Here is a 10,600-nt window from a genome sequence, read left to right as displayed (position 1 = left end):
GTTCAGTGTGCTGAGTTTTTTCTTTAATGTCTTATCTTGATAGAATTGTTAAGTGTCGAACTTCACACTTCTGCAAAGTGGAGCTCATGGGAAACAGCAGATGCGCATGAACTGTAGCTGTCAGCTTGCTGGCAGTAGTTGTTTGTTCTTGAAATATTAGGCTGATACCTCTGCTTCACATGTCTGCCAAGTCATATGTCCTTGTCTGAGATTACTTTTCTTGTCTTTCCTGTAGTAACAGCAGTATGACAGAATTCTTCTTGGACAAATTCTGTGCTAATGGATACTTTTGACAGTTCTGACACTTCACTGAAAAAAAAGAAAAAGAAAAAAAAGACTGCTTGCTTTGTGCCCAAAAGCAGTTACAGTAGATGCCTTCTAAATCAGCTAAGCAGTTCTGTTCAGTGCAAGGAGCAGACTTCTCGCAAGTAGTAATGATGCTTCATAGTTGGAAGAATGAGCACGTGTATTTGAATGCAAGAAAACTGTCAGGAACAGCTTTAGCTGTTTTAATTATGTAGTTAATGTTTATGTAGAGTTTCAGAATGGTGCAATAGAGCTGTAGTACAGAAACTAATTGCATGCTGAGATTGAGCATTGATGTTACTATAGGTAGTAGGAGGAGAGCTTTACAGTGTAGGAAGAGAACCCTTACACAGTTTTCATCTCCAGCTCAGCTCTATGCTTAGCTGGGCTGTATCTTCCTCCTGGCCTCTTGTCTCTCTGTTGTTGCCCACGGCTGTCATTACAAAGCTGAACTCCTTTTCTACAGTACTATGAAGAAACATATTCCTGAATGTTCCGGGTCATTTTAGTCCGCCCTCTCTGTAAAGATATAGTGCTCTGGTTTTTTGGTGGGAAATTACCAGGAGCTTTGTACTCAGCATCTCTTAGGATCAAGGTAAATATTTTTGTCTGATTTGTTATTTGGTGAAATAATAATTCCTAACATGCAGCTTGATTCAGTTGCACAAATCCGGTAGTTTATTCTGATCTTGTTCTTTTAAATAGCAGCTTTTCCCAGAGATTTTTATGGTTTTTTTAATCGGGGTTAATCTCCCCAAATGCTTGGTTGTATAACAGCATCCTGTATTTTAGTGTACAATGCTACGTAATGAATTTCTGAGAACAGGATTGGTGGTTTTTTTAATCACAGAAACTATCAGCATGGTAGAAATCTTAGGAACCCAACATTCAATCCTTCATTTATTGATTTTATTTTACGTGTTTGAAGTCGGTTTGTGATACAGATCATGGTTAATTCTGCAGTTTCCTATTCACGGGTAAGACATTTCTCTTTGAATTGTTCAGCTCAAGATCTCTGTTTCTGTATTACTAGAGGTGTGATAATCAAGGTTGATAACGAACCTAGAAAAATCTGTGTATACTGCATCAAGAGTATACTGGCTGTTTTCTAAAAGTAAAATCTTCGCAGGCTCTGTCCACTTTTCAAGTCAGCTGCTGTATCTTACCATTGGTGGGTTTGAATGTGGCAAAGAGGTCTGGTGAAAAGGAAATATTTCCTTCCCATGCCGGCATCGCAGCTCTTCCTGCCAAATGAAGAGCAAAGGCTTAGGCTCTGTCGCTGCTACCAGGCCAGCTGCGTATTCGCCCTGTTTATTTTGTGTTCTGGAGAAAGCGTTACAAATGTCTCTTTCTGCAGTTGGTCCTTGTCTTGTTCTGAGCGTGCTGAGTCAGGACAATAGAGGCAGCCCTGTCTGTCCCCTCAGAAGCAGTCGCTCTCCTGTAAAGTTAACTTTTGGCAGGGGCGCAGTACAGTAAGGAGGAAGAGAAGGGAAACCACGCAGTATCACCAGTACATCGAGTTGCTACAGTGATATCTTGCTTCCAGGCCACAAGGCCAGCGCTTTGCTTCGGTGTTGAAGTGGAAAAAATTTGACAATGTGCTTACAAAGGCATCAATGGAAGGGCTGATTTGTTCTAGTGTAGAAAAGAAGCCCTGTGATGCGGTGAATGGTTAGTATAGTGAGAGGGACTTCTCAGGGAATTAGTAAACAGGATATGGAATAAATAAATTCAAGTTATGACTTCAGTCACAAGAGAGTTTTGGGTACCCTCAGAAAGTAAAGCAGTACTTTGAATTGCAAGTGACAGGAGGCTGCTTGAATAAGTAATTTATGTCTCCTTTGTATCCTTCAGGGGAACAGCTCTCTTGGATGGCCATGCCTGATTCTGTCCTTAGGGACAATGTTGTGAGTGCAAGCATTCAATACTTGTCAAACAAGTTAATTTGTCTGCTTTTGCTAGTATTATCTCCTTTTATTTCTCAATAGCAATTGGTGCCATATAAGAAATTCCATTCATCAGTTCTGATAATTTATAATTCTACATTCAACAAAAATTTGTCCTATTTCTCCTTTTTGGAGATTGGTTTGGTGGATTATTTTTTTTTCCTGATGTGACAAAATATTTTCTTATATTGGTGCTAACTTACTGCTTATTGCTATCAGAAAAGCAACTAGCAAATCTGTTGCTAGCTGCTAATTACATATTTGAATAAAATTTCTATGTCTAATTACCCTGGTTCGTGTAAAGCAGCAGCTTTGCAGGTATCCTCCTCAGTGACCTTATGTGTTTTCTCATCTTTGATCATTGTCTTGCTTGCTTTTGGTTAAGCACAGAATTGTATCTCCATTTTTTTCTTCAGAGCAGCAGTTCACTGGAGTCTGTTCCAGAGTCTCTTTCCACTTAGACTTGGAGGTTTAAATTAGCAAAACATAAGAATTGTATTGGTCCTGTAACAGATGGTAGTATTTTGTCCATGGTAAGTAACAGCTATGGGATCAAAAGTCCTGAATGAACTGAAACACATCAGACTTCACATGCCTGGGGATCTTGCAGTTTAATTGGTTTCCCACTTAGCTATACAAGAGTCTTAGTAAAAGAAAATTCAAGGAAAAATGCAAAAATCTCAGTCATTGCTTTTGAGAAATTCATCCTACAGGTCATCTCTGTTTCCCTCATAGCATAGCATCTGAATATTGGCATCTTATTTGGGCCCTCTCCAGTATCAAACCCTTCAACAATAACAGAAAATCCTTTCCAGCCATAAACATAGGAACTGCTATACTGCAGAAGGGGAGGGCTGTGCAGTTTTGTCATGTTTTGCAAAGGAAGATACAAGAGGAACCTTTTAGATGATTATGAGCAGGCTGCCAGAATAGTGAGGATTTTTTTTCTTACTGCTCTGATGCCAGGGTAAGAACTACAAAGGTTTAGTTAAAAAAGGATTTAGAAAGGGATACAGTGTTATGCTGAATGTTCTCGGAACCTGTTTTCCATTGTGTTTGCCGGTGGCAGTTGTGCATTGTCAAAACTGTTTGTCTTTCAGTTGTCAAAACATCTCCACCTTTTTTCCAACTTTCATGAATTTTGCTCTAAGTCTACAGGATTTTTTTTTTTGAAGTGTGGCTGACCCTCAACCACTTTGAATCTGTTGAAGCTGATCCAGTAAAAAATTGTGATAGATAACAGCCACAGATACGTAAATCAGAACAAAATATATATACAAGCAGTCCTTTAAAATGCTTCAGGCTATACATTGATTGGTATTTGCCTTTATAGACAGGCTGCAGATAATAATTCACCAGTGTGTGTTCTCAGCTGAAGCAAATGGTGTTCAGCACTCTGCTCCAACAGGGGCAAGTTATATGGCTCAATCTGGATATTTTAGATTCCCTGTTCTAGGATAGGCCCCTCTGTATCTGCACAAAGTCAGAAAGGGAGGATAGATGTGCTTTTCTGTTTCATGGATAAAAAAGCTGGGAGTCTTTAAAGAAGGATGCTGGGTTTCTTTCTTCATACTAGAGGGGGGAATTCTGAAACCTTTTAATTGTGCAATATTAAGTGGTTAAGGGTTTTTTGTCGAGTCAGCAGTAGAAGACAACTTCTAAGTGGTAGCTACGCCTGTATAACCTGCTGTAAGGTCTAGGAGCAGCTATCCAAGAACTGCTGTCTGGAACAGGATTATTTTGATCTGTGTGTTTCAGGCTGAGTGCACTCCCTTCTTACTCAGGCCATTCAGACTTTCTGTTTTATTTATCTAAAGACTGCAAAGGAATAATAAATAAATAAATATGTAAAGGTGTAACTGTCAGTCACTATCCAGAAGGCTGGGATTTGCCTAAAACCAGAAATCCTTTTTTGTTGTTGTACATAATGCAGAAAATCCACAGCTTATTTCAAGCTGCAGGTAGACAGTGTGTGACAATGCAGGGCATTTTTCTAATTTGTCCTTTTATTAAATTACCTTAGTTGTAGTTCATCAGCCTAAACATATTTTTTCTCTTTAAGCACCTAATAAATCGGCATGCCTGCTTAACCATCATATTCACTGACAACTTAATAGGTTGAAAGATCTCCTTTTTCCAAATAGCCACAAATGCGTGTCTTCTGTTTGCTTTTCCCTGCGGGCAGTACCTTAGCGGGAACGAATCGGGTCGATTGGGCATACAGATCTGTTACGCAAACATCTTGATGATTCCACTCAGATATTCAGTACAGCATCATAAAAATAGGGCTGAAAGGGACCCTGGGAGGTAATTAAAGTACCAGTCCATCTATTAGCAGAATCAACTGTAGCCATCCAGTTACCCATTTTATGGATGAAATGTTGTGCATAAATGGATTATATTACGCATTAAATAACAGGGTTTTTTTTATTACTGTCAGAGATTTGGAATTTTTAATTTAATATAGGTTAGGAAGATGGCAGAAAGGACTCAAAATGATTTTTGCTTTCAGTTTTTCCCCAGGATAATTCTGAAGCAAGATAAAGGATGTTTTAAATCGTATTGGGGTGCCAGTGGAGCAAGGAGGGCAATGCATCCACAGATGACTCTCAGGGCTACAGTGACTGCCATCATGTTTGCTGCCTGCTACTGCTTGGTCTTTAGTCTGTGTCAGTGAGAGAGGGGCTGTGGTAGGGATGAGAAATTTTGTATGCTGATTATCTTGTACGGTATTCTACATCAGAATCACAGTGCTCTGGAGAATCAAAGCCAAAATGTTGGGGCTAGGATGGGGAGATTGTTTAGACTTGTCTCAGTCTATAGTTTTTTTTTTTAAAAAAACAAAATCACAAAAGCATAAAAATTCAGAGCATGTGTGTCGTTTCGCCAGTGTATTTAGATGCTGTTCCTTGACCTATTATTGAAAATAATCAGTTAAGGCTGACATGTGAAAGCTTAGATTTTGTAATTTCACATCTTTAGTTACCCGGGGCAGAGCAAAACACTGTGGTCTCAGACATCCGTGCCTATTTAGATTGCCATGCTTAAATAAGCATAAAATTAAATGAAAGGGAAAGAAAACCACTTTAAGGTATAACACTTGGGCTTCTTCAGTGTCAGAAAGACCACATTCCTTCAACAAAGTTCCCCCTAGAACCAAACTCCCTCCAAAGGAGGGCTGGGCCAACAGTGGGCATGTATAAGGGGCTTCATAACAGATGCGATGGTTGGAAATGAGGTCTGAACTGTAGCTACAGAAGTTGCATGAAATCTGCCTGCCTGCCTATACTGCTTTTTGTGTAGTGTGAGTGAAGGACATGAGCAACTAATGTGAGGCAGAGGAGAAATTCACCCTAAAATCACAGTGCAGATAACTGCTGGCCAACAGCTGCCACTAATCTTTACAGACCCCTATCTTTCAAGGTGCTTGCAGCAGTGTCTGTGGGCCGGCTCAGAGCTGTCCCAGTATGGGCAGTCTGGTGTTTCTCTCATCACCACATCGTACAGGCTCTGGATATACAGTGTCCTTCTACTGAGTCCTCTTGAGCCCCTCAGCAAGCCAAGGACAGAACAGTACAGCTGGGTTTCCACAAAACACAGCCGTGGCTGCTGTCCTTCATGGGCATCCCAGGAACCCAGGAACGGAGACTCCAACTCAGCTTCCTTGTAGCACTTCCAAGGCCTCATCATGCAGAAAGGTGCCATATCCACCAGGAGACAGCTAACCTGAAGCTATCGGGGATGTCAACAGGCTGATTTGTGTGACAGCTTTTCCCACAGGAGTTGTTCCATGATGCAGCAGAAGATTCACGATGTGTTTGTAAGAGGTGAGATGGACTGGGACAGGCCTGGCTGTTCCATTTGTCACCTGCAAGAGGAGAGCAGCAAGCTCTGGTGTCTGCTTCTGAGGGTGGGAAGTAGGCATTTATGTGCCTTTAAGATGTGGATTTAGGCCTCAGTCCATTGGGTAACTTCGTTGCAAACTGTTCCTAGAGGGATGGAGGTCTGAAACTCCTTCCCTGCCAGTGCACAGTCAGATGCTATTGCTTAAAAATCCTGAGAGATTCACGTATAGCTTAACATCTGTTTGTCATCTTCTAATGTCAGGACATGTAAAAGCATCCTGAAAATTTGTCCATCTGCGCTTTCTTAATTGAGCTATTGCTTGTTACTGCCCAAGCTGAGCACAGGAGTTCACCCTCTTAAACCACAGCTCTGGCCAGGAGAGTTTTAAGGATGGAATTCCAAATTTTGGTGAACGGTTTATTCAGAAATGAACACGTGGGACTGTACTCCTTCTGTGTTTTGTAGAACCCTCCACAAAGCCAGACTAATATGATTTGTTATACTTCACAAATCTTACAGTCTAAACTTTTAGTAAGGTAATATGCTTTGAACTGCAAAAATTTTATGCCTTTAGAGCACTTGGAAAGCCAAAAAGGTACAAAACTTAGCACCTATTGTAGTTTTTGCCTTAAAAAAATAATCTATCTTATCAGATTAATTTCTAATAAGGAGTAGAGAATCATCTTTTGCTTTCAGCTATGCAAGTTTAGAATTCAGCATTGTGGATTATTTAATGAAAGCGAAAGTTTAAAACTACACGAATACTTGCAGGGACAGAACGAGACACATCCATTCCCAGGAAATGAAGAGTTATTTCTGGTTCAGCTTCTGTGCCCTTTCTTTTCAAGCCGATGGCTAGCAGTTGGGCTGTGGAAACTGAGGAAAAAGAACGCTATTTGGAAGAGAACTGAGTTTCTGCAACAAAAATGGAATGAACACCATTAAATAAAAGGTTGTTTTATGTTTATATGATTTTCTATTATAAACATCATTTCTAGGGAAAGGCCGTGCTTCTTGTAGCTACTTCTTTGCCAAATTCTTTCATATCTTAGGTATACAATGAGTGCAACCTCTTGGTTATGATGAATTCTCATCATATGAAAACTCAGAGCACAAACAGTGGATTTTGTTAGTTTTCCCTTGGCTGATCAGAAACTGCCCTCAGATAGTTCCAAAGGGATTTTGGATATACAGATGGTAAGCAAAAATGCTTACTGTGTCAAAACCAGCAATCCCTTTCTGTCAGTGTCAGAGAAGCGATCCATCAGAAAATGAGCTTGGTTTGAGTCTTTCTGTTAAAATATTGTTAAATTATTACATAAAATAAATTCTGATAAAATGTTGAGCGCTGTGTTAAATGGTTATTGCTGAGTCTCGTCTGTATGGTATCTACACCCAAGGGGCAGAAAGAAAAAGCACTGTATTGTAGGTTATCTTGGTCTCACTTCAAAAATAACCTAGCAATTTGCAATTTAGCTGTTAAGGGAGGTTAAAATGTTAAACTCTGGTATGGTTGTACGTGGACACAGCTCAATCAAAAACAGAAAAAACCTACAGATAACCATCTGAATTCAAGTTCACAGCTTGGGGCTAAATTTACAGAACACACTTAAGCAATTTTATCCCAGAGAGGCTGGGAATCAATCTGCAGTCTGGAATCTGAGTTCCCAAGTTTAGTTTCTATTGTACATGCACAGATACCGGCTCTCATAATAATACATCGGTGCAAGCTCTTCATTATGCAACAGTATATGTAATTTTAATGCAACTTGCAAAACCTTTGCAACAATTTTTTTTTGAAGATATCTAACAGCCAGAAATTCATATTACTAACATAAACTTGACAAAATATTTTTAAATTATATAAAATTACAGATGGTCCTCTTTTATTGGACATGTTGTTTATAATATGAGAGACGCAAATGTGCATTTTCACAGAAAAAAAAAAGTCCATACATTTACACGTTTTTATTTTTAAAGGGAAATGCTTAAAGCCAATTATCGAGTTATGTTCTTTTGACTGCCTCTTCTCATAAATGTTACATGGAAAGTAAGAACCATCATATATAAATTTTATGAGTGTTAAATAGATTTCCATAAAAACGGTGTGAGAATCTCTATTTGTCACTCAGCTATTTCCATTGCAACTGTGATCTGTTTGCTACTAACAACATTTTTTTTCCCTATGCCAAGAGTAAAATTCTAACCCCATGCTGGCCCAACCGAAGGTAAAATACTTGTTGACCTGAGTTCTGTTTAGAGAACCAGGGTGTTCAGAAATTATTAACGGCAAGTTTCCACGGTTCATCTTTGGCTCTGGTCAGCTGGTTAGTGGGCTGTGGTGGGTTTGCCAAAAGCTAACTGCTCAAAGGTAAGCAAGCAGGTGTAACAATTTTCCAAATACAAAATATACTCTTAGGTTTGCTGGATCCTATTAAATGAACAGAAATAGATGATGGCAAAATTTTTGTAACATATATATTTATAGATAATATATATTCCAATTTATTTTGAAATTATGAATCATTCCATCATTGACTAATGAATTTCAAAAGAATAAATAAATCAACACCTGTTATGAAAAAAAGAATGAGATTAATTTAGGGATTCGTTATTGGCTGGTGTCTATTAAGGATCATGTTAATTGCAACCTCTATCACGTGAAACCCACATTCCTCCTTCACCCCCCAAAAGAAGACGTATTAGAAGCTCAGTTAATGAGATAAATACGTAATTGTGCTATTTTTACTTGTTTTTCTTAAGCCTCCGCTAGTGGTCACTGTTGGGGACAGGGCACATAGTTAAGTGGACGTCAAACCCCACCTACGGCTGCTATTGAGTTTCAAGAAGAGTGGCCTCTTTTGACCATTATGAAGCTTTTATTGGTTTTTTTAAAATTATTTTTTTCACCTATTTCTGTCTACAAAAAAATGAACAGATACCAGAAAAGAGTGAGGAAGTTACGAGTGGAAAAAAAACCCTCATATATTTTGCAGAAATGCTCTAAAAAAATAAAGTTGTGGTTGACAGGCAACATACATGGGTCTACATCAGGGCTTACAAAGCTACCACAATACTGTTTAGAGAAAGAAAGAAAAAAAAAAGAATAAAAAATGTTCTTCATGCATGCTTGGTTTTCTAACTATTGCTTGCTTTCTGCTTAGAATCCAAGTGGCTTGCCATGGGTTTCTTGTCTTGGTGGGAGATTTGCTCTCCTTCACCAGGCGCTTCCTGCTTAGCACCATTCATTGGCTCTTCATCAGGGTCCACTGGAAGAGGTCAGATCTGTCCTTGCAGAAGAGATGTGGGTTCAGCAGCTCTGCTTGCTTTGGTTCCGTAGGAAATTCACTCACGGGGCTGGGAACATGTCTGAATCTATGTTAGTGGTCTTTTACAGCTGTCCATGTCACTTGTCACACCCCCACACAGAAGCTTTTCGATGTGTTCCACATCCAGAAGCCACGTCTGTCACATTTCTGTCCTTCAACAGACCCAGCTCGGGCTGAACGCTGGGTGGATTTGAATGGGGAAGCAGACAGCCAGGCCAAGCTTTGGAGTGGGAGGACAAGCATGCTCAGCCCTCCATGTCCTCCTGCTCGCTTCCCTGTCTCCCTCTCCCACTGCAGGAGGGACCCAGCTCCATGATGCAGCTCTTACCTACCCGTGTCCCTGTCTGAGCTGGGATAAAAATTTCAGATGAAAGTCGGAAACTCCAGTGGGTTCACTGTTACCACTGGAAAGCCCCACCACCTAACTACTCTTATTTTTTTCCTCTCTGAAAAGCCAACCGTGCTATTGCTCAATAATGTGAAATTTGGAAAACAAAACCCTGCTATATTGCATGTAAGTGAAACTTTCTTGGAAAAAAAAAGCCCCTCGGGCCATTTTCCAGAGCACAGACTTGGCCACTGGAGTGGCACCACAGCAGTGCCTGGTGCTACCATGGGAGCAGCGGAGCTGTGTCCTCTTCTGTCCCGCTCCATGGCTCCCCAAAACACCCTCCCACTCTGGTGGTGCCCATCGACGCCTGGAAATGTTAGAAGGACCAGTTAACTGCGGATCTGCTGCTCTGTCTGGAGACACTGAAAATGGCCATGGGGAGGAGGGAAGGGGCTCCTCGCATCCCTGACCCGGCCCAGGCAGCGTTTCTGGTGGGAGTTATACCAGACGACCTGATCATAGTTTCCCCAACCTGGCCAGTAACTCTTCAAACTAAAACATGTTAATAACTTCCTTCCATGTGCTATAAAGGGCTTGTGGAGGGAGAGGTAATGAAAAACATGACCATCCTTATTTACTTCTGGGAGAAAATGTCTGGAGCCATGGATGGACCTGGGACGGTGCCCAAAGAATGGAAATACGGGTTCTTTAAAAAAACTCAGTAAGGTAATGCTCTCGTGTCCTGAGGGTCCCTCTTCCACGAGGTGCCACTCGTGGGTCGCGAAGGGCCGGGCCCTCCCCGGCTCTCCCCACGCAGGGCGGCCCTTCGGGCCAGGCCGGCC

The 10,600-nt window shown here is 40.7% G+C and overlaps 1 protein-coding gene across 1 annotated transcript in view; it reads left to right on the top strand.

Moving 5' to 3' along the window:
• The first annotated feature begins 249 nt into the window (after nt 1-249).
• The window catches only part of PLEKHF2 (pleckstrin homology and FYVE domain containing 2), a 33,799-nt gene continuing 23,448 nt past the window's right edge, over nt 250-10,600 (top strand). The window contains exon 1 of the mRNA XM_005445387.4: nt 250-1,283. The gene's annotated coding sequence lies outside the window, so the exon portion shown is untranslated. The remainder of the gene's footprint in view (nt 1,284-10,600) is intronic.

This window comes from Falco cherrug, chromosome 3 (genome assembly GCF_023634085.1).
Source record: "Falco cherrug isolate bFalChe1 chromosome 3, bFalChe1.pri, whole genome shotgun sequence".
Classification (NCBI taxonomy): Eukaryota; Metazoa; Chordata; class Aves; order Falconiformes; family Falconidae; genus Falco; species Falco cherrug.
This window is presented reverse-complemented; position numbering and strand designations above follow the sequence as displayed.